At 41.4% G+C, this 21,374-nt stretch overlaps 1 protein-coding gene across 2 annotated transcripts in view; it reads left to right on the plus strand.

The window, feature by feature from the left end:
* Nucleotides 1-21,374, plus strand: part of LOC111870544 (allatostatins) — a 200,149-nt gene that overhangs the window by 23,961 nt on the left and 154,814 nt on the right. The gene's annotated exons all lie outside the window — the stretch shown is intronic.

Genomic DNA, 21,374 nt, shown 5'->3' on the forward strand with positions numbered 1-21,374 from the left:
AAGAGCCAAATACACCCACTGGATAGGAGGCAAATAATAAAAATGCAATATTTCAGACCAGTGATTAAGACTAATGTTTTCATTTTTTTGTATGAAGAGGGAAGCAGAATACATTCCAGAATATTGCGCGTTTAGTATGAAATCTGTACCATGAATGATGCCCAAGATATTGAAACTATCTCTGATGCATCATAGAGAGAAATATTCTCAAGTGATTTTATTTTTACGAAATAGGAACCCTTCCAAATTACGCTAATCTTATTGTTTCATTCAAATTAACATCTGAATCTAGTTCAGGTTATGTAGATTATATATGTCTTCTGGACTCTAATAATTATTTGATGCACATTTTGTTTAGGGAAATATAACAAGCATGGTATTTTCTAAAGGGTTCTGACGATAGTGTATGACACACAGAATTACTGGGTTTTTGGACTTTTTCCATCATCCGGAATTCTAGGTAATAGAGGACACGAAGTTTCGGAAACTGGATCTGTTTCCGTGTTCAGGTGAGAAAGGAAGACACCTACTCAGTTGGGCCCCTTAGAAAGAAATTGACATTAGCTCTTTCTAAGGGGCCCAACTGAAACATGGTATTTGCGTCCACTCACGAATTTTGGTGCTAATAAAACCAACCCGAAGAGAATTTAATTCTTAAGATAACGTTTACTGATGTTCTCCGCTGAAAATTTTAATAAAAATCCATAAAAATATCTTTAATCTGATAATTATTAATACATGAACCGATGGAATGACATAACCTCTATATTAGACCTTTCGTTCTTTTAATTTACGACTTCGTTATAGCATGAACGCTAAAGAAGTTTCTGCAATCTGACTCAATCCATCTCCACGAAACACAAACAGCAATTTACACGTCCTACTCCAGTGTTTCTGAATGCAATAGACACGCATGTGTGCGCCTGAACCTGCAGTGTGCACTCGCAAGTAGCAGACGAAAGCAATACTACACGCACCACTAGGTAGACGCACCGGACCATCGCTCTGATATCTTCCAAACATAAAATTAAAAGAGCGACAAGATCCGTTACCAACTTTATAACTTACGACAATAAAAAAAATATTTTATATTGAATATTGTCCCATAAAACATAGTATAAATTTTGTCAGCATACAGCTAGCGGTCGACGCTAGTTACTGGATCTCCTTAAACTGGCCTTTTTAAAAAAAATAATCATTACTGTTCATCAGATACTGGCCTGCCATACCCATACTTAGTTAAGGGATAATTTTATTGTTTGACTCTGCAACCCCGGCCGCATAATTAGAGAAAAATAAATATTTCTTAATAGCGTTTTTTACGAATTTCATGAATAAGCACCGCGATAGCGCAGTCAGTGTAGCGACTTGCTACGGGTTGGACGATCGAGGGTTTGGGTAGGGTCAAGTATTTTCTCTTCTTTACAGCGTCCAAACCGTCTTTGGGGTCCACCCAACCTCCTAGCCAATGGGTACCGGGGGCTCTTTCACCGGCGCTAAAGCTGCAGGGACGTGGTGCTTAATTAGATAAGCACAGGGACAAATTTACCACCATGTGATGGTTGCAAGTTTCATTTATTATATAATGACGTGACTGTTTGTCACTTCCAATAGCAAACATGGAATACGTCCCCAAGTCCATAGACAATAATTATATATTTTTAAACAAACGTGTATGGTACAGAAAATTATAAGACAGGCACTCCCCTTATCGCCAGTCCCTTATGTCGCTGTCTCAGGGTCGGGCCACAAGGAACAGCAGCTTGGTTCAAGTGTCTGTTCCTTATCTCACTGTGATACATCCCTGAAAGACGATTCCTGTTCGCAAGGAATTCATGTTACAAGTGGCTCGAATGGATGAAATAAGAATACCATACCATAAACTTTTAATACAAATATTCTTGGAAAGCGTATATTTATAAGACGGAGAAGAAGATGGGCCGTGCTTTTACAGAGTCTGCTATGTCCCAAATACTTATAAGGTTGAAAAGTTTAGATGACTTAGAAATCTGTAGGATTCATGACGTTATGATGCGTTTATTCTTAATCGGTTTCTTTGCTTGTCTAATATTCTTAGTCTCAACACATAACAGTAATTCATATATAAAATTATATTTCGATTCTTTTCTTTCCAGATTCTCTTGGACTTTCTAAAACGACATGTTTTAAGACAAAGTTACAGGTGTAGTAAGACTGCAAATGCTTCATAGAGCAGAGCCAGTTTTGCTGTTACTAAGCGAAGGTGTAACAGATCCCTTCTGTGTCGGAAATCTTCGACCGTTCTATTTATTTCCACATCAATAATACTTTTATTCTTCAAGTATATCGTCGATTTTACATTCAGCATATTTTTTCGGCTGCCCCACACAGTAAATAGTAAATTAAAATCTTCCTTCTATGTGTGTGTCTACGAGCCGGGATAGCGACGGGCTAGAGACTGGACGGCCGGAGTTTGATTCTCGGCAGAGGCAAGAGATTTGTTCTTCTCCACAACGTCTAGACTGGCTCTGGTGCCCACCCAGCCTCCTATCCAGCGTCCGAGGTGTGAAGTTCACCGCTCACCTCCACCTAATGCTGTGGTCAAGTACAGTGGAGCTATACCTCCACTCACCTATGCGTCTTCATGGCCTGGTAAAAGGTAAAGCTATCCCTGTAACAGGCCATGGAGGCCCATAGGGTTGTGAAACGTTAAGGGCCCCACATTATCTAGACAATCGGTTCACAAATAGTGGTGAGGTCGTCAGCCTTATGCCTCGGCCGCCTTTTACCCCCCCCCCGGAAGATTCCTGGTACTGAGTCAACCCCAGGGTCATAGTGGGGCTAGAAGAATTAGGCTGAGTGAAAGTCCACTTCATCGGTACTCGAACCCGCGACCTTCCGGTTTGTAGCATAGTGCCTCAGCCAACTACTGAAGTGCCTGAAGGAACTACGCTACCGCGTGCCTCCGAGTCCTAACAGGAGCTGAAATCATTCTACTCTCCACGCCATTCAGACCGGTTCTGAGGCCAGGCCCACCCAACCTCCTATCCAATGGGTATCGCGGGCTATTTCCCCGGGGTAAAGCGACCGGGGAGTGATTCCGATCAATCACGTCCAACAGAAAACACATCGCTGCTTAGCAATGGATATTATGTATTGTTGTCAGCCGTGTCCACCCTTGCACTGCCTAGCAACTGACGCCCTACTGTTGCGTATTCGTTGCTGTAGTATGTGTTTACTGGTCTCTTACCTAACACCGGACGCCCTTCTATTGCTGGATGCTCCTCGGTTGGAACAAATTTACGTATTCGTCTCCTAGAATCGGCCCAATCTGTCACAATATCATAAAGATGTGTAGGTGACGGAGGTGCAACTTCACATGTCCTTATTCTCGGTAGATATATATAAGTAGTGAGCTTCAAGCTCCGGCAACTTTATCCTCGTGAAAAGCGCTCCGATAATCTGCAAGATTCCTGATGTAGCTCAGAGCAGGTCTTGACGCGTTGACGAAGAAGAACATTTCAGCGTCTGTCGGGAATCGCACCCCAGTCTAATGACTATGCTGTCAGACATACCTCGGCTCGGTAAACAAGAGGTCCTGCTTTTCTTAATAACACCTGAACTTTGTATATTACTTGCAATTGCATCTTAATTGATGCCCAACCATAACAAAAGTTCATTGGAATGTTCCAAGGTCCATAAATGCAAGGCTGGGTTACATGTCTAAGGCACTTGCGTAGTAACACACTAATTCCAAATTTATAGTCTACGTAATGGGACGGGCTGGTCCCACATGCCTCGTAGCGACACGCTGTAGATAAGCCAGACGGCCCTTAGGATGCGTGTTATGTGACTACTACCATGCCACTAATTATAGTACTGGAGCTAATGTGAATTCTGTAAAATAGTTAAACTATGATATATAAAATACAACATGATAGAATAGAATTTAACGAGAATTTTATGCCAGTTTAAAATTTCGTTCAACACAGATTGAAAGCGTCATTAAATAACTTTACTGTTGCACGGATATCTTCATTACGGCCAAACAAATGGATGTAATAATAAAAAGAGAACATTTAGATTTGCATCTCCGCAGACTGCGATTAAATCAGTTTTGACAGTCGACTGTTTTGGAGGAGTGGACACCGTGCGTAAATCACACGCAGCGGTCTTCACAACACATCTCACTCTATTCTTTTTTATCTGGCCTCCTGCTTCTTTACTTGTCCTCGCTTTGTAATTTTCTTTCTTCTTGCTCCCACTTTGGAGAACAGGGATGATTTCTCAGATTCTTGATTAGTTTACAGACGGTAGGACTCCTTGGACGGGTGATAAGCTCGTCGCAAGGCCTCTACCTAAACACAGGGCCGGCTCGGCCACCGTGACCGGCAATATATAAGAATTCAGTTCGTACCTCACAGGAAACAGATCCAAACCCAAGATCCCGGCTTCCGAGCGAGCGAAGATAGGACATGCCTTAGACCGCTCGGCTACCGTGACCGGCTCGCTTTGTAATTAGCCTTTGGGATTTCATACACGTATTTTGACGCAAATAAATAACTGAACTGAACAGAATCGAATTGTTTAATAATGCTATCTCAGTTATAAAGTTTTTATAGAACCTAAAGCAAGGATGGATGCAATGAATTAGGAATTGTGTGGCAAGAAAGAGTAGAGGCCAAAATGCGCTTGTACAATCTGAGGTAATCTCCGAGAATCCCGATCAGGACAGAGTGTCTCCGACAGAAGGCCTGAACTCAGGAATGGAAAACATTCAACTGCAGGACTTCGGTTGAGAGATGAGAAGCGTAAAGATGTTGACTTTGACGTCTGCAAGGAAGAGCAATTTTGTGTCGATGTAGGAGTAATGCATAGTGTGGGGGGGGGGGGAGTCCAGGTGGGTCCACTCGGCACGTCGGCCACTGATTGACCTATTGTACCTGCCCCGGGTTATTATGATGATGGAGAATTTGTTGGAATGAAGATTGGCAGGGGAAACCGAAGTACTCAGAGAAAACCTACCCCAGCGCCACTTTGTCCACCACAAATCCCACTTGACCAGACCCGGGTTTGAACCTGGGCCGCCGCGGTGGGAAGCCAGCGACTAACCGCTTGAGCTATGGCGCGGCCAAAACAGGACCTTACACACACATATTGTAGGAGTACAGGATATAACGGCGGACTTTTGTGAACATGTTATTGAGTATTTCACTACATCAAAGCGAAATTATGTCTTGACTGCCACGACACGTATCGAAACTAAGGACAGTAGCGTAGCGGTAATACTCTAAACTTGTAATCTGGACGCTCCTGGTTCGAATCTTGTAAATAAACTGGTTATCCTCAGTGAGTTGCATCACAATTTTCCTCAGTCTCTTCATGCTAATGGTAGCATGGTATATTCAAATGAGTCAAAGTACCTCCCTTCCTATCCCTACCAGTTCACTATCAATTATTTTTTTCCTTGGCACTACAGCCCCAGTGGGCCTAGGCCTACCTCCATGAACTTCTCTGTTCACTTCGGTTTTTCTAGATCTTACACATTCAGTAGAATTCCTTGGGCGGGTGATCAGCTCGTCGCAAGGCCTCTACCTGTACACAAACACAGAAAAACGCACACACACATACATACAAACTAAACATCCATGCCGTGAGTGGGATTCGAACCCACGATCCTGGTTTCCAAGCGAGCGAAGACAGTACATGCCTCAGACCGCTCGGCTACCGTGAACGGCATCATTAATTATTAGCGCAATGTAATCTATGGAGCTTGAAACAGCGTCGTGAAACAACATAGGAATCGTCGGACGATCAGTGTACCCTGTCACAGAATTAGATGGGAGATTTGGTATGAGGTGTCACAGTGATATGGCAGGACTAATGTCCTGTACAGCAGCTGGCAACGCTGGTGAACTGGAGCGTGTTGTATCCCGCGATTATATGTTTCAGCAGCATGAGCCAAATAATTGTATAATTAAATTTGTTATAGTTTCAGCACACCTAAATATTCTGCTGACACAATATTTTTTTTCATGAGCAGAACAGAAATTTGGTCAGATATTTCAGTAAGGTTGTTGCTGCAGGAAGCATGCTGATAAGGCCAATCTCTTTTCCTTGCTGCTTGCCCGGATCACTCTTTGACGATGAAGAGGGAGGCAGGACGTTCCTCCGATACTTCGGTAAATTTCTGCTAGACTATACGGCATCACATTCCAGAATGCAATACTCTTCCTAGTCACAGTTGTGAGAACTTTAAATCAAATATCAGCAAATTATGCTACTGCATGGTTGGGCATTCATCCATGTTACCCCTTACCCCACAGGATCGATTCAAGGAATAACATGTTCGAGTCACTCAGAATCGTCCGTTAATCTTTTTAAAATTCGGTACGTGTATTGGGTGCCACATATATGAAGGTCCTGCAAGTTCTGCTCTAGATATGCGCTGTATAAATCAACCTGCGACTGTGGTCAGAATACCAAGTCTTATAGCCCCATTAGTCAGAATTCACACCCTCAGTGCAAGACAGCAACATTCGATTTAAAGATGGATTGACAAAAGATTTCTCCAAATGGCGCATTTGTGGTTTTGCATATTGATCTGATTCAGAGAAAATTGAAATCTTAGTGTGAGTTCTGCAAACGGTCTGGTATTTGGGTCGCCTACTACGTAAAGAAAAAACATCGTGATGATACAGCGTCAGAGATTCATTAGGCCATCAATAATTTTTTTTTCCTTTGGCGCTACAGCTCCATTTTGGCCTTGGTCCACCTCCATGAAACTCTTCGTTTCACTTCGGTTTACTAGTTCTTAGACATTAGGTATGACTCCTTGGGCGGGTGATCAGCTCGCCGCAAGGCAAACATAAACACAGAAAAATGCGCGCGCGTATACGCACACACATATTAAAAATCTATGCCCTGAGAGGGATTCGAACTCACGATCCCGACTTCCGAGCGAGCGAAGACAGTACATGCCTTAGACCGCTCGGCTACCGTGATCGGCGTCAATAACTTATAGTCCTTAAATAATGTTACATTCGTCTGTTAACTATACATTAGAAAGTAAATCAGAACCAGGTTACATTCGAATCGCAGTATGCTCCATTTGGTTTCTTATTACACATAATTTCCATTTAGACAACGGACGTTTCAATTTTAGGTAATGAATGTATAAAAGCATTGGCAAGAATAATGCACACATTAGCTCCGTACACCGATATCTCCCGAGACATTCATGTCCTTCCCGATTATTCTGGTGAACTCTAGTGAATGTTTCCATTTACTGCAGCTACAAAATGTATTATTGCAGAGGTAATCGAACTGCTGCCGGTCGCGGTAGCGGAGCAGTCTATGTACTGTCTTCGCTCGCCCGGAAGCTCCCACACAAGACATGAATGTTTGGTGTGTGTATGCGTTTATTGTGTTTGTGTTGACCTGTGTACAGGTAGAGGCCTTGCGACAAACTGATCACCCGTCCAAGGAGTCCTACCGTCTGTAAAAATGAACATGAAACTGAGAAATCAATCCTATTCTCCAAAGTGGGAGCGAGGAGGAAGAAAAGAAAATTGAACTGTTGATATCACAGAACATGGAGTTTGAACCACCATTTATCAAAATGTTTGAAACTACTTGCGCCCGTTTGATTCTAATTTGTTATGTTACGAATCTCTCAGCATCTCAGACTGAACTGCCTCGAATGGCAGAATGACTAGTGAATAATAAACTGGAAAGGAAAAAGGAGGTGCTCGTGGCCTGATTCAAGTACTGCCATCCCTTTACACTGAGAGACTGGAAAGAACGACAGAAAGGCTCGGTATGAGTAGCCAGTGCCCTCCCCGAAATTCGAAAAGAGAAACGATAGCGATACCGCTTGGTTGTAGATCGTATTAAAACCTGTGTGCAGCCTGTACTAATTTCTTGTTCAATTTGTGCATACAACCTGGAACCCTCGTGGCCTCTGCGGCCAAAGGACATGTACCACTACAGTTACGTGTAATGTCCTGCCATTTGCTTGTTTCACGAACGAAAATCAGGCGCAAGTTCCACCCATCCATTCGGACACACTGGAAGTCAGAGAGGGCAGTACACGAAAGAGTAGCAGTTTTTCTAACAAGCACAGTCAAAGGAAAATGTATATGAAATGTTACCCTCACAGTTTTTAGTAATTGTACAGTTTCGGAGGTTCAGTACTTGTCTTTTGGTTTATGAGGAGCGAATTTTAATATTACGGCTCAGCTTCAGGGTTCATGGTGGCAGTAAGTTCCTAGGAAGCCTCCGGTAGATGGGGAAGTATCAGGTACCACTGCCAGTAGAGGGGCCGAACTCGCTGACTGAACGGGACTCATAGCGAGCACCAGTACCGGAAGGGTATGGCGACTGGTAGAATATCAAAGGGGGACGTACAATAGATCAACAATTGGTCGCGGTGCATGGGGAAACCCACCCCCTCCAATAATGAATGAATGAATGAATGAATGAAGTTCCTAGGAAACGTTGGTGATTATCTAAGAAGTACAAGACGTCCTAGAAGCAATCAATCTTAATTTTAGCCCAAAAACATCCTCGAAAATCAGATAGCTTTAAATTTATTAATATGAAAGGAAATGCTTCATGCGCTGAAGTTACGTTGTGACTGCTGTTTTGAAGTAAAGCATGTTCTATTTGTATGTCTGGGTCCAGTTGTGATACTGTAAACAAACGGTTTGAGACAATAAGTATAACGGATAATTAAATATAAATAAAAAAAATAATAAACCGGGAGAAATAAGTTTCCTTATTTTGAAAAAACGAGGCTTAAGGTGCCATCTCTCTGTCTGTGTGTCTATAAGTGTATCTTCCTTAATAACTTTGAATGCCTGAACCGATTTTTACGAAACTTGGTATGTATACCACTGCACCTGAAGCAAACTCAATGGCGTACTTCATAAATCCCTCCAATCAGTAATACCAACATTAGAGCCTCTCAAATTGCTGAGTAGCCTAAAGGAGGTCGGAATGTAACATGACGCCAGAGCGCTGGAATAGTGGAGCCAGAAGTCGAGCAACAGCTCGATAAACACGTTCCCGCGGCAACAAATACACATGCGACAATAAAAAACTGTTGGATGAGGTGTTTTCTATGCGTTCCTTACCGAGGACAACTCTCAATTTGTAGTGAAAATAAAGTAGGCGATTCGTCCTTCCCAGAACTTCCTCAGCTACGACCATCCGTGGAGGAAGAATAAATGTATATCAATATGTATCACCGGTAATAAGACGGACCGACATCAGTAAAAGAGGCATAAGTTTTCGAAAGGCCGAAGTTGAGTTAGTAGGTCACCTGGAGATGACATGTAGTTTCGTATTTCTGACACAGCCACTTATTCTGATCCTACTGATGACGACACAAGATGTGAAACAACGGCATATGGATCGTTCAGATCAGGCTGACGTCACTTTTCCTGTCCTGCGAGAAAACATTTCACAAAAGACAGTTACTTACGAGAAATAAGGAACAGAGGAAGTAGAACGTTGTTGGTTAATTTGCTCTATGAAAGCAAATGCACTATTCTGCTAGTGCTGTAAGCTTTTCAGGTTATCTCAGTATTAGCTACATATGAATTGAGCATCATTTACATAGCGCATTACGAAACACTGGAATCTCATTTCGGTCCGTATGGATTGCGTGACGAAGTGAAGAGCGATAGTATATGGTCCAACATAATGTTTTCGATAGGTATACTCTAATACAGGCATGACCAACCATGCAAAAGCATGGAAATTCACTTGTAATATAATATAATCATATTATATTATATTATATATTATATTATATAATATATTATATTATATATTAGAATAATATAATATTATATTACATCATATTATATAATCAGATTTTGAAGGGAAAATACCTATTAGTCATCCCTATTTTTCTGTTATTAACGAACAAGATAAGTCTGTACTTTCAATGTATGTTACTTTTACAACAAACATCATGTGTCCTGTTATTTTTACCAATATTTTTGTTTAAAGTGAGGTACGAGGATAGGCAGGGGCGGTATTCACTGGCAGTTTTGACACTAAAATGTCGATCACAACCTGTTTGAAGTTGGACATGCCTGCTCTAATAGAAATTCACATAGCTACGTGGAACACTGCATTTCTCTGTAATGTTGACAGTTTTTATAATAAAATCGATGGCAACTTTCTAGGACAAATTGAAATGATGGAAAATTTTGATCCGGCACTCAAGAAGCATGTAAGACGTTTCATTATTAACGAAAACTGTCTTAATTGTTTCATATCAACGAGTTAAAAAGATCTGATTCAGAATTTGTCTGCAGAAGTTGAAGGGTCACTTGCGCAAGAAGTACACAAGACGGAATGCTTCCTATAATATTGAATTGTATGCCAGAGATTGGTCGCCAACAGCATTCTAAGCATAAATGAAGCACAAGTAAAGTCAGACGAAAAAGTTCAGTATTTTCTTTCTGCAGACAGCGCTACACGCAGCAGCGATTTCGGAAACTCTAAGGAATGAGGGACGAGTAGAGTGGGCGCAAAGCAGACTGCTAAGAATAAACAGCAGAGCACTTTCTGTACCGGTGAAATGCCATTACCAGCTGGAGTCTTAGTTACCATACCCAATTTTTCTGCGCCCTTTACATTTTAGTTAAACTCTTTACTCTCTAAATGTTACACACATTTACGCGAGTTAAAATGAACTTTCTTTTAAAAGCAGTGAATGTTACGAAGGGACGTGGGATGTTAGGTTATGGTGACATGCGAGAGAGAAAAACAAAGTGATAAAAAAATTTCCGTGATTTTAGTCAGCAAGCGAACTATACCGACCGAGCGACCGCCGCTTGTCGGCAAAGTTACTGTCAACCTCAGCAGATAGAGGGTGTCGCGTGGTCAGAGTAACGAATCCCCACGGCCGTTAATCTCGGTTTTCTAGACCGGAGCCGCTATTTCATTGAAATAGTTCCTCAATTATCCTCACGAGGCTGAGTGGACCCCGTTGCAGACCTACTACTTCTCAGAAAAAAATCTGGTATCGCCGGGAATCGAACCCGTATCTCTGGAGCTGTAGCCAGGAACGCTGACCACTAGACCAGAGAAGTGGTTAAGACAAAGTGATAACGGGAGGAAAATAAGGAAGAGAGGACAGGCAGCCGTAATTTAGCTTAACATATGACATAAGTGGCCCTTAAATGAATTTATAGAGGGGTCAAAAAATACTACTAATAATAATTCAAATAACACAAATCTAAGTTGTTATTGAGAATTTGGAAATGTAAAGCAAAAATATTTATAAAGAATAATAAGAATTTAATTAAATTCTTTTTTATTTACGTGCAAACTTAACAGCTCAGAGGTCAATTACAAAGTTAGCATGAATACGTAGAAGGACACAAAAATAACTAACAAACAAAATACAAAATAAGGCGTTCTATATAACAGCAAAAAAATTAATAATAAATCTATGAAAAATTAAAGTCATTATTAATAAAAGAGAAAAGTAAGATAAGTACATTTCCAGTGGTTATGCCATTATATGGTGAGAAAGGACTATACGAGTACATACACATGTAGAAGTTAGTAATAATAACTCAATTAATCCTTCCGTAGTTGCGTGCTAACTCAACATCCAAATAATGATAATGTTTGGCTATTGCTGTATGTCTATAATACATAGAAGGAAGTTTCTGCTAGTGTCCCTACGCTTCCAGCAACTAGCCTTTATTACAGACCCAGCGGTGTCTGGTTCGATTCCCAGACAATCATTCAGTCTTTAACTTAGTTTCTTACTGCGTTATTCAGGAACAGAGCAAACAATACTTTAATGACGTCATGACCGCATCTTCTCCCCGGCCTTTCTCGCTCTGAGCTTTTCTAATTCCAAACTGTTTAACCTCGTTAGTTGAGAGAACATCATTTAATAACCTATGGGCCCATCAGTTATCAGTTGTGCTGCATAGCATTTGGTTCAATACATTCGGTTTATGGCTCTCATGAATTGAAATGTTACCCGCCCTGCGACACCGTGATTGATTCATTTTCTGACACATTGACTGCCGTATTGTGTTTTCCTAACCGTGTTCCCATAAAAATGTGCTTGCTGTCATATATTTAAATTTATATAGTTCGTAATAGAGAGCACACAGACAATGCCCAGGTCTACATAACGTGACCCATAGATCTATGGTTATATAGCCTACTGTTAGTCCTTGGCGGCTTTTTTCAGTTTCCTGATCGTTCACGAAGTCACTGGGACTCCTTGGACGGGGGATCAGCCCATCGCAAGGCCGCTGCCTACACACAGAACAACACAAACACAGAATTAACACACGCAGACATCCATGTCTGAAGTAGGATTCGAACCCACTATCCCAGTGCTTGAGCGGGCGAAGACAGTTCATGCTTTAGACCGCGTGACCACTGTTTCTGACACAAAGATCCCTACAGGTTTTGAAATTACTACATTTTTATAATTTTTATTTTCATTTTCACGCAGTATTCGATTTTTATCACGGAAGTGTATATAGCTCAGCAGCGGGAGAAATGTTTTCTTTTCTTAAGGCAACTACTCTCGCGTTATGGTGATATAAGTTGGCGCGCGTGACTGGACCGATTTCCATTCGAGATTTAGTATCGCGGGGTTGCCTAACGGAACGGGTATTCGCCAACAAGCCAGGAAGCAGTTACGAGTTAAAAGAAGATGTGAGGAACAAAACAAAACAATCAGTACCAGAAACTTTGACGAGATTTACGTAGTCTCATCACCAGAGATACACTTTAAGGAAATAATGATGGTGGACATTTTAAACTGTAATGTTTTAAAATGATATGAATATAAAATTTGAAAGACACAGAACACTGATTGATATTCACAGTTTTTTCCCATTAAGTATTTAAAAATTTACAACAAAATTAAACCCATAGGGACTTTTGGGCCACTCTGCATAAATTCAGGGTCATCTGTTATGAGGTAATTGATTTGATTTAGGAACTAGAATATATTAATCAGTATGCGTATGTGTCTTAGTGATGTCCTTGCCTAATGAACTGAGGTGAAATCCAAAGAGTTCTGTTTCTCTGTTCGCCTCTATACTGTAGCGACGAATCAAATTTCGATACAGGTTATATGCTAAATGCAGCTACCAGAATCTGCTTTTGCCTTGTCAGTCTAATATTCTTTAATCAGATTAAAAATCGCCCTCCACTCAAAATTCATGGCAGTAAACACTGTAATGACCGGTCACCGTAGCCGAGAGGTCTAAGGCATGCACTGTCTTCGCTCGCTAGGAAGCCGGGATCGTGGGTTCGAATCCCACTCAGGACATGGATGTTTATTGTTTGTGTGTGTGTCACGCGCGCGCACGATTTTCTGTGTTTGTGTTTGCCTTGCGACGAGGTGCTCACCCGTCCAAGGAGTCCTACCGTATGTCTAAGATCTAGGAGACCGAGTGCAACGGAGAGTTTCATTGAGGTAGGCCAAGGTCAAAATTGGGGCTGTAGCATCAAAGGAAAGAAAAAAGAAAATAAAAGAAACACTGTAATGAACATAATTAATTAAGGCCTGTCAATATTAACTGAAATATCATGCAGCATGTAAAATTTGACCTATATTAAAAAGGATATATACATAGTCCCAACTAATCACTTACATGGGGCAGAGTCCTTTTTGAGAAGCTGACATTATTTCAGTTAGACAACAATTTCCGATTGGTTACAAACTAATTCAGTGCATACCTTCACACCCCATTTCTTTCACAATTGCTTCAATATTAACGTCTCATTTACACTGCATCTTCAATATCCTCTTTAAGGCTCTCCGAATGAAAATTTATGTGTATTTCTTATGTTTTCCACGCGTTCTACATGCCCCACCTCTCTCGTCCTCCTTGATTTGATAACCATAACAATGTTTTTTGAAGATGTATATGCCTCTATGCAATATCTGTATATCAGTCTGCTTTTACCGTTCTCACGGTCTTGTCGCTTGCAGATTTCTTATACTTTTTCTTCTACCCTGAAGATGGAGGCGATACGTTCCTCCGAAACGTCGGTTAACACCACATATACACGGTGCCAAATCCCATAAGACTGCTTTCTTCAATATCTGTATTGTTCATAGAAATGAAAGAAACAACATGTGTATCTGCAGTAACAGAAATGCCGACGAATGCAGAAGAGAATACCTGATTGCAAAATGCGTGTAATCTGCACTGGAGTTTGCGTCTCTGTGTGTGTCCAATGAAAACGCCGTACGAAATGGAATACTTGGTACGGATGCTTTTCTACTATTGGTTATCCTGAAGGCGTTGTACCTAAAGTCTCCACCTAGGACGACACAAACATGCGAACTTCTAAGTAAACCAAATTAGCCAATTAACTAATTGGTTTACTAACTATGCTCTCACTAAATCAGACTATATAGTGTAGCAATTAACTAATTAACCATAAGCTTCTGGAGGCTCGCGGTAGCATAGCTTGGTGAGGCACTATCCTACAATCCGGAAGGTCGCGGGTTCGATTCCCGATTAGGTTACTGGATTCTTTAAATTTGCCTAATCTTTTCAGCCGCACTATGGCCCTAGGGTCGACTCGGCCTCTAACACAAAAGAATACTACGAATCTTAATGGGAGGTAAAAGTGGCTGGCGCGTAAGGCTGACAACCTTACCGCTATATGTGAGCCGATTGTCTAGAGAAAATGTGGGAGCCTCGATGTCTCACAACCTTATGGGCCTTCATGGCCTGTTACAGGGATAGCTTTACCTGTCTACCATAACAGACTGATCTGAACCGGCTACATCCTCGATGAGAGTCCAGTCTGTTATCGGTGTTACTGCTCGTTCTGTGCGGCAATGATGGGATTATACAAAATTCATGTCATTTTCTTTCTAATGTGTCCATTGTCTCGAAACGGTTTGCGCGACGTGAAAATATGAGAATCTACGCAAGAAATGCGAACTGAAATAATTATCTGTAGATTATGAATTGCTTCTCGCCTGGTGGATTCTAAAGGGTTCTGACGACGGTGTATATTACTCAGAATGAGAATCAAAATTAGTTCAATATGCCTACGAAGAGGGTAGACTGGGATGACGCTAGGATTTTGGAAATTGAAAGTAACAGCAGGTAGAGAAAATACAAGGAATCAGCCCATATGGAATGCTTAACCAATCCGATCAGCCCACCCAATTAGGACATTTCTCCAATCTGGATCCCCCTTATAAGCCATGAGGTTACCGACTCACAGAGGAGATCTGTATAACGTGACAGATTATTCATGGGTTTCTATAATGTTTTAGTCTCGAGTGTTCAGGTTTTACTCCACAGATGGCTATAACGGTAGGCACTACAGGTCTTCACATGTTCTCCGTTTCTTCTAAGCACTGGTGCTCATGCATTTGGTTTTGTTATCTAGGTGAGTAGCATAAATTTCTACCTCCTATCCTAGTCCCACGAATGTGCGTACCGTATCACAATTTTTGTGTGCATATTTTCATGTTATCTCCTGCCGAATGAGCCTGGTCTGAGGTAAGTAAATAGCTGTAGTGAAACTTACAACTCCGTGCGGGGGCAGGGACGTATAGATTAGCTGTAGTCCTGCGAGTCTTAGAAGGTGGCAAAAAGGGAACCCGGTGCCCGGTGCCCGGGGGACCTGACCCTCCTGGTTGAGGTAGTGACAACACTACTGGCAGGAACCAAACTTAATTTCCTGTAAAATATATAATTCTGGTCATAAGTACGAGATGTAATCAAATTCCTTCAAGTAGTTTCGGAAGTGCAACATTCCGAAGGCTATGGACAATTTATTCTATGCACAATGCGCAATGAAGGCCTGCAATTTGATTCCCATTAGACAACCCGTTCCTGCCTCGTCAAAAAAATGCAGGGCAAAATCATGACAAAGATAGGAAACAGATGTTTTGAAAATGTGGCACGGTTCAGATATTTGGGAACAACGATAACAGATCGAAGCCTGAGTCAGGAGGAAATTAAGAGGCGATTGAACTCGTGTAATGCTTGCTACCATTCAGTCCAGAACCTTTTGTCTTCTCGTCAGCTGTCTCAAAACATAAAAATTAGAATATACAAAACTATAATTTGCCTGTGGTTCTGTATGGGTGTGAAACTTGGTCTCTGACATTAAGGGAGGAACTTAGACTGAGGGTGTTTGAGAACAGGATGTTGAGAATATATGGACCGAAGAGAGAGGAAGTGACAGGAAGTTGGAGAAAACTGCATAATGAGGAGCTTCATAACTTGTACTCTTATCCAAGTATAATTAGAATGATCAAGTCAAGGAGGATGAAGTGGGAAAGTCGTGTAGCACGAATGGGGGAGACGAGGAATGCGTATAGGATATTGGTGGGAAAACCAGGAGGAAAGAGACCACAGGGAAGACCAAGGCGTAGGTCGGTGGACAATATTAGAATGGATCTTAGAGAGATAGGATGGGATGCTATGGATTGGATATGTGTGGCTCAGGATAGGGACAAGTGGACGGCTCTTGTGAACACGGTAATGAACCTTCGGGTTCCATAAAATGCTGGGAAATTCTTGAGTAGCTGCAGAATTGGCGGCTATTCCAGAAGGGCTCAGCTCCATGAGTAAGTAAGTAAGTAAGTAAGTAAGACAACCAGTGGCGGCCACTTTACTGTACAGCTTACGACACAATCAGAAACAAGAATGAGTTTCCATAGGAACGTCCCATTTGTTTCAATTTGGTAGTGTCTGGGAGTGTGAACTTTAATATGAACACAGAATTCCACTTCCTCTGTCCGACCGTTCATTACATACGTGAACTGTGTGACTTCTGTTCGGAAACATAACTGCACCAAAATATATCGGCACGAATGTGCTGAGTGCGGCATACTCCTTTCATGCAGGCTAGGGCCCATTTAATAGCAATTACCGGTTTATACAGAATAATCTAATAAGGGGTCATGAGATGGGTAGGGTATTTAACACGGATGGGAGAAATTGGACACAAATATAATTAAAACTGATTAGGAAAACCTGTTAAGATGAGGCTCTTGAGACATATAGACATAGATGGTAAGATATTACTAAATTAGAGCTTAACGAAATTGATTTTACGATGTGGTCCTGTTTCATCTGGCTAAGAATATGTACGAATTGTGAGATTTTGTGAATGCGGTAATGAAATTTTAGGTTTTGAGAAAAATGAATATGTTCATTATCGTTTTCGTAAGAACCCACAAATGTTAACTATCCTGAGCGTGATAAATCCAACCCAAAACCTTACACTTTCTGTTTAGGGATATATTTTAATATTATCTTTCTATATAAGTCTATGTTTTGCAAGTATCTCATGGTGTTCGGTTTTTCGACTAAAATTCTTAATGTATTCCTCATTTAAATATCGTACATGTAGGTTCTAAGTTAAGCTTCGAATCCTTTGGTTTTGTGTCTCATCATAAACATCAACATCATAGATGAAATTGTTGATCTGTTAGTGTTACGAGAGCTGAAACATTTTCTTCGGTTCTTCTGTCTCACGTCCCTGGCATATTCTGTCCTCCTGACTGCACAGAGAGAGCAGCTTCTGGATTTGTTCTGCAGACACTCTTTCAAGTTATTACGTAGTCCTCTGTACTCTTTCCTGATATATACGTAGTTTTCTTATTATCGCTGCCTTGCTAGTCCAGGTTCGTGCTCAATATCGCCATGTCATATCCAAGAACGTAATTAGAATGCACGTCTACTGCTTCATGTGGCTGCAAGTATCTCTTGTTGCAAGACAAAAATGGCCGTATCTACTAAAGATATTTCAGAACGTGTTTAACCATTTTCACATCTAACAATTAGCACGTAACAAGACTGAGAAGATTAATGAATCATACTGTTCACCTAACATTTTCGGGGCGATTAAATGTAAAATTAAGTTTTTTTTATTGCTAGTGGGATGGGACTAAGTCCCTTGTACTGCGGCCACTTCTGGCCTATTGTACCAGCCTCAGATGATACGTGAGGGTGCTTGTGGAGCAATTGGTGGAATGAAGATTGGCAGGGGAAACCGAAGTACTCGGAAAAAACCTGTCCCAGCGCCACTTTGTCGACCACAAATCCCACTTGACCAGACCCGGGATCGGACGCGGGCCGCCAGCGAGTAACAGCTTGAGCTATGGCGCGGCCAATTAAAGGGTTGATGGAAGTATAACAAGCATGGGAATGGTGGGAGAAATGTACACAAAATTTTTGTCATGAATTCTCAAATGAGAGACATCTTAAGAGACCTACAAGGCATAGATGGAAGGAGAATATCAAAATTGATTTTATGTAAGGCATGAAATGTTGGAGTTGATTTAGTTGAAGATAAAGGACAATGGGTGATTTTGAAAAGAATGTAATGAATCTTCATGCCTCATAATAGTACAGAGATAGTCTTGAGAAAGCTATTTATGACTGAATATTCTAACACATAACCGGTACCGTAGAGGTTATTCGGTTATTCATTAATTTCACAAAAGAAATAAAGTATATAAGTTCAAGTTTCCTATTCTATTTGGTCTACCCTCGTATTACCTTTATTCATATTGGTGCATTTAAGGGCGAAATACTGTCGTATCCAAGTACCATAAATCCATCAACCTGGTATATCCATTCCAATTGAAATTTCTGATACAAATAGAAGCGACCCGAGTTGGCATTTGAAAGTGACGAATGGGAGAGAAAAATCGTGTCTCTTCGAAATTAAAATTTCTCTCTTCAAATGAACGTGTGGTGTGGGGTGAGCAGGTTGGTGCAACACAAATGCGTGGATGTCATTCAATCAGCCATAACCACCCGGGTTAAATCCTCGCCTACTCGCATTCATGTAGCATCTTAATTCTGTGCAGCTCGTCCAACGAACTACATAGTGTTATATCCCAGAACATATAATGCTTCATAACCACCGGTGTCAGAACCTAAAATCCTACATCGTACTATGTTACCTGTGGCTAGACATCCTTACTGTTCAAAACTATGTATGCTGGGAAAACCTATCTATATATCTATCTATCTGCCTATCTGTCTGTCTATCTGCCTACCTACCTAATTAATTAAATGAGTCCTACTTGAGAAGCCGTCAGTTGCTTTGCTATTGGAATGTGTCCAAATATTTTATGGAACCCGAAGGTCCTTTGCGGTGTTCATAAGAGCCAGCCACTTCTCCCAATCCTCAGCCAGATGAATCTAACCCATTACAACCCATCATATTACTCTATGATCCACTTTAATATTATCCTTCCATCTACTGTTTCCATCCGCTTTTCCCGTCGAAACCCTACACGAATTCCTTTTAATTTCCATTCATGCTTCATACCCTGCCAATCTTACCCCCCTTAACTTCATCACTGTAATTATATTTCGTGATGAGTGCAAGTTATGAATCCCTTCATTATATAGTTTTCTTCGCCGTCTTTTTATTTCGTCCCCCTTCGGTCCGAAACAGATGAAGTGAATTGAATAGGCCAAGACATCGGGCAGGTTACCTACGCTGTTTAAGCTGCAGAGTTAGGAATGTCCCGTAATGATCACGAGCCAAATTTGGATGAAGACGGCCGTATCCTATTTGCGGGTATTATTCAGTGTTCTGCTGAGAGAAACTTCAGGTAGCCCCAATGCAACGCGGCCCAAACTCGAACTGTGTACCTCTGAACAGAAGTGTGGAGCGTTACCGCAACACCGAGCTGCTCGATAAGCAGACAGATTTAAGACTCACCTGAGGAATCTTAACTAATTGGACTGAGAATGCTCATGCAAGCGGCGAGTGTCAGGCTTTCCCCGTTGTGTGCTGGCAGTCTGATACGAGCAAGTGATATGCTGCACACGTAGAATATTTCCACATCCATCCATCTACCTATCTGTCTAGCTGGCTGTCTCTTTGTCTAATCTACTCCCGTTGCTCCCCTTGGAGCATAGCGCGTCCGTCAAACGTTTCGTTTTACTTCAGTTTCTTATCTTACACAGTCGGTAGGACTCATCGGACGGGGAATCAGCCCGACGCAAGGCCGCTACCCACACAAACAGAGAACAGACGCAAAAAACATCTACGCCTTGAATGGGATCCGAACCCACGATCCCAATGTTCGAACGGGTGAAGAAACTTCACGCCTCACACCGTGCGGCCATTGTGATCGGCTTGTTTACATATTAAGAACAAATTATCATTTGTAACTGACAGAATTATAGAAAGAAGCGTCTACGAACACTGGCAAACTCTATCAGTATAATCCATTCAACTGCAACATGCCAGCCACTTTGCTGCATTGATGATGCGATACGTTTGGGTTCTCAGTATTCAGCGATTAATCTAGGAGTCGACAGAATGATTAATTAATGCCGTGGGTACAAGATGATCTAAGGGCTTCGGAAAGGCATGAGGATAGCTCAAGTTCGGTAGGCTTGAGGTCCCGAATAGAGGAACATCAAGTAAGGCTTTATAGTACGAGAGTTAGTACGAGATAGCAACTCTCACAACACAAGATTGTCAGTTAACTCAAAATATCTCATCAGTGCTGAATTTCCTTTACACTTGCACAGATACAACTGCAGGAGTATAAACACTTTAGCTCTTATAGAATTTTACACAAAGTTATCACTGTCATAAAATCAACTAGACGCTTAGATAAATGTATTAGCACCATTAATTAGTATAAGCGTTAGCCGTACGATCGTTTAATTACAGTACAAAAATCCAAAGCACAGTCCATGATTTCTGTTTAGCTAGAGTTAAATATGGGACACGCGATAGTGTAGTTGGTTGAGGCACTATGCTACAAGCAGGAAGGTCGCGGGTTCAAGTTCCGATGAGGTCATTGGATTTTTTTTTAATTTATCTAATCCTTCCAGCCGCACTATGGCCTTGGGGTCGACTCAACCTCTAACAGAAATGAGTACCAGGAATATTCTTGGAATGTTCTTGGGGGTAAAGGGCGGCCGGCGCAAGGCTGACAACCTTACCGCCATCTATGAGCCGATTGTCTAGAAAATGTGGGAACCTCAACGTCTCACAACCCTGTGGGCCTCCACGGCCTGTTCACAGGGATACCTTTACTTTTTTTACAGTTAAATATACGTTACAATAATTGACTTTTAGGACACTGTCCAATGTCGTAATGAAAAAAGAATATTATTTAGTTGGGTCTAATCGATAGAGCTGGTCCATATCCTCAGATAACACGAGGACAGAGACCCAACACTTTCTCCGTATTGCATTATTTCCAAAAAGTCAATCAGTTTTGCCTACTTTCCTTAATTTGAAAAAAATTAAAGCAGGCTCACGTTTCACGTTGATGTTTCTTTTTGCATCCGCCTGACCGTGTATTCCTCTAATTTTTGTTAAGAGGTTTATGAGATAACATTTCTGTGCCTGTGCGCCCCCCC

This window comes from Cryptotermes secundus, unplaced genomic scaffold (genome assembly GCF_002891405.2).
Source record: "Cryptotermes secundus unplaced genomic scaffold, Csec_1.0 scaffold117, whole genome shotgun sequence".
Lineage (NCBI taxonomy): Eukaryota > Metazoa > Arthropoda > Insecta > Blattodea > Kalotermitidae > Cryptotermes > Cryptotermes secundus.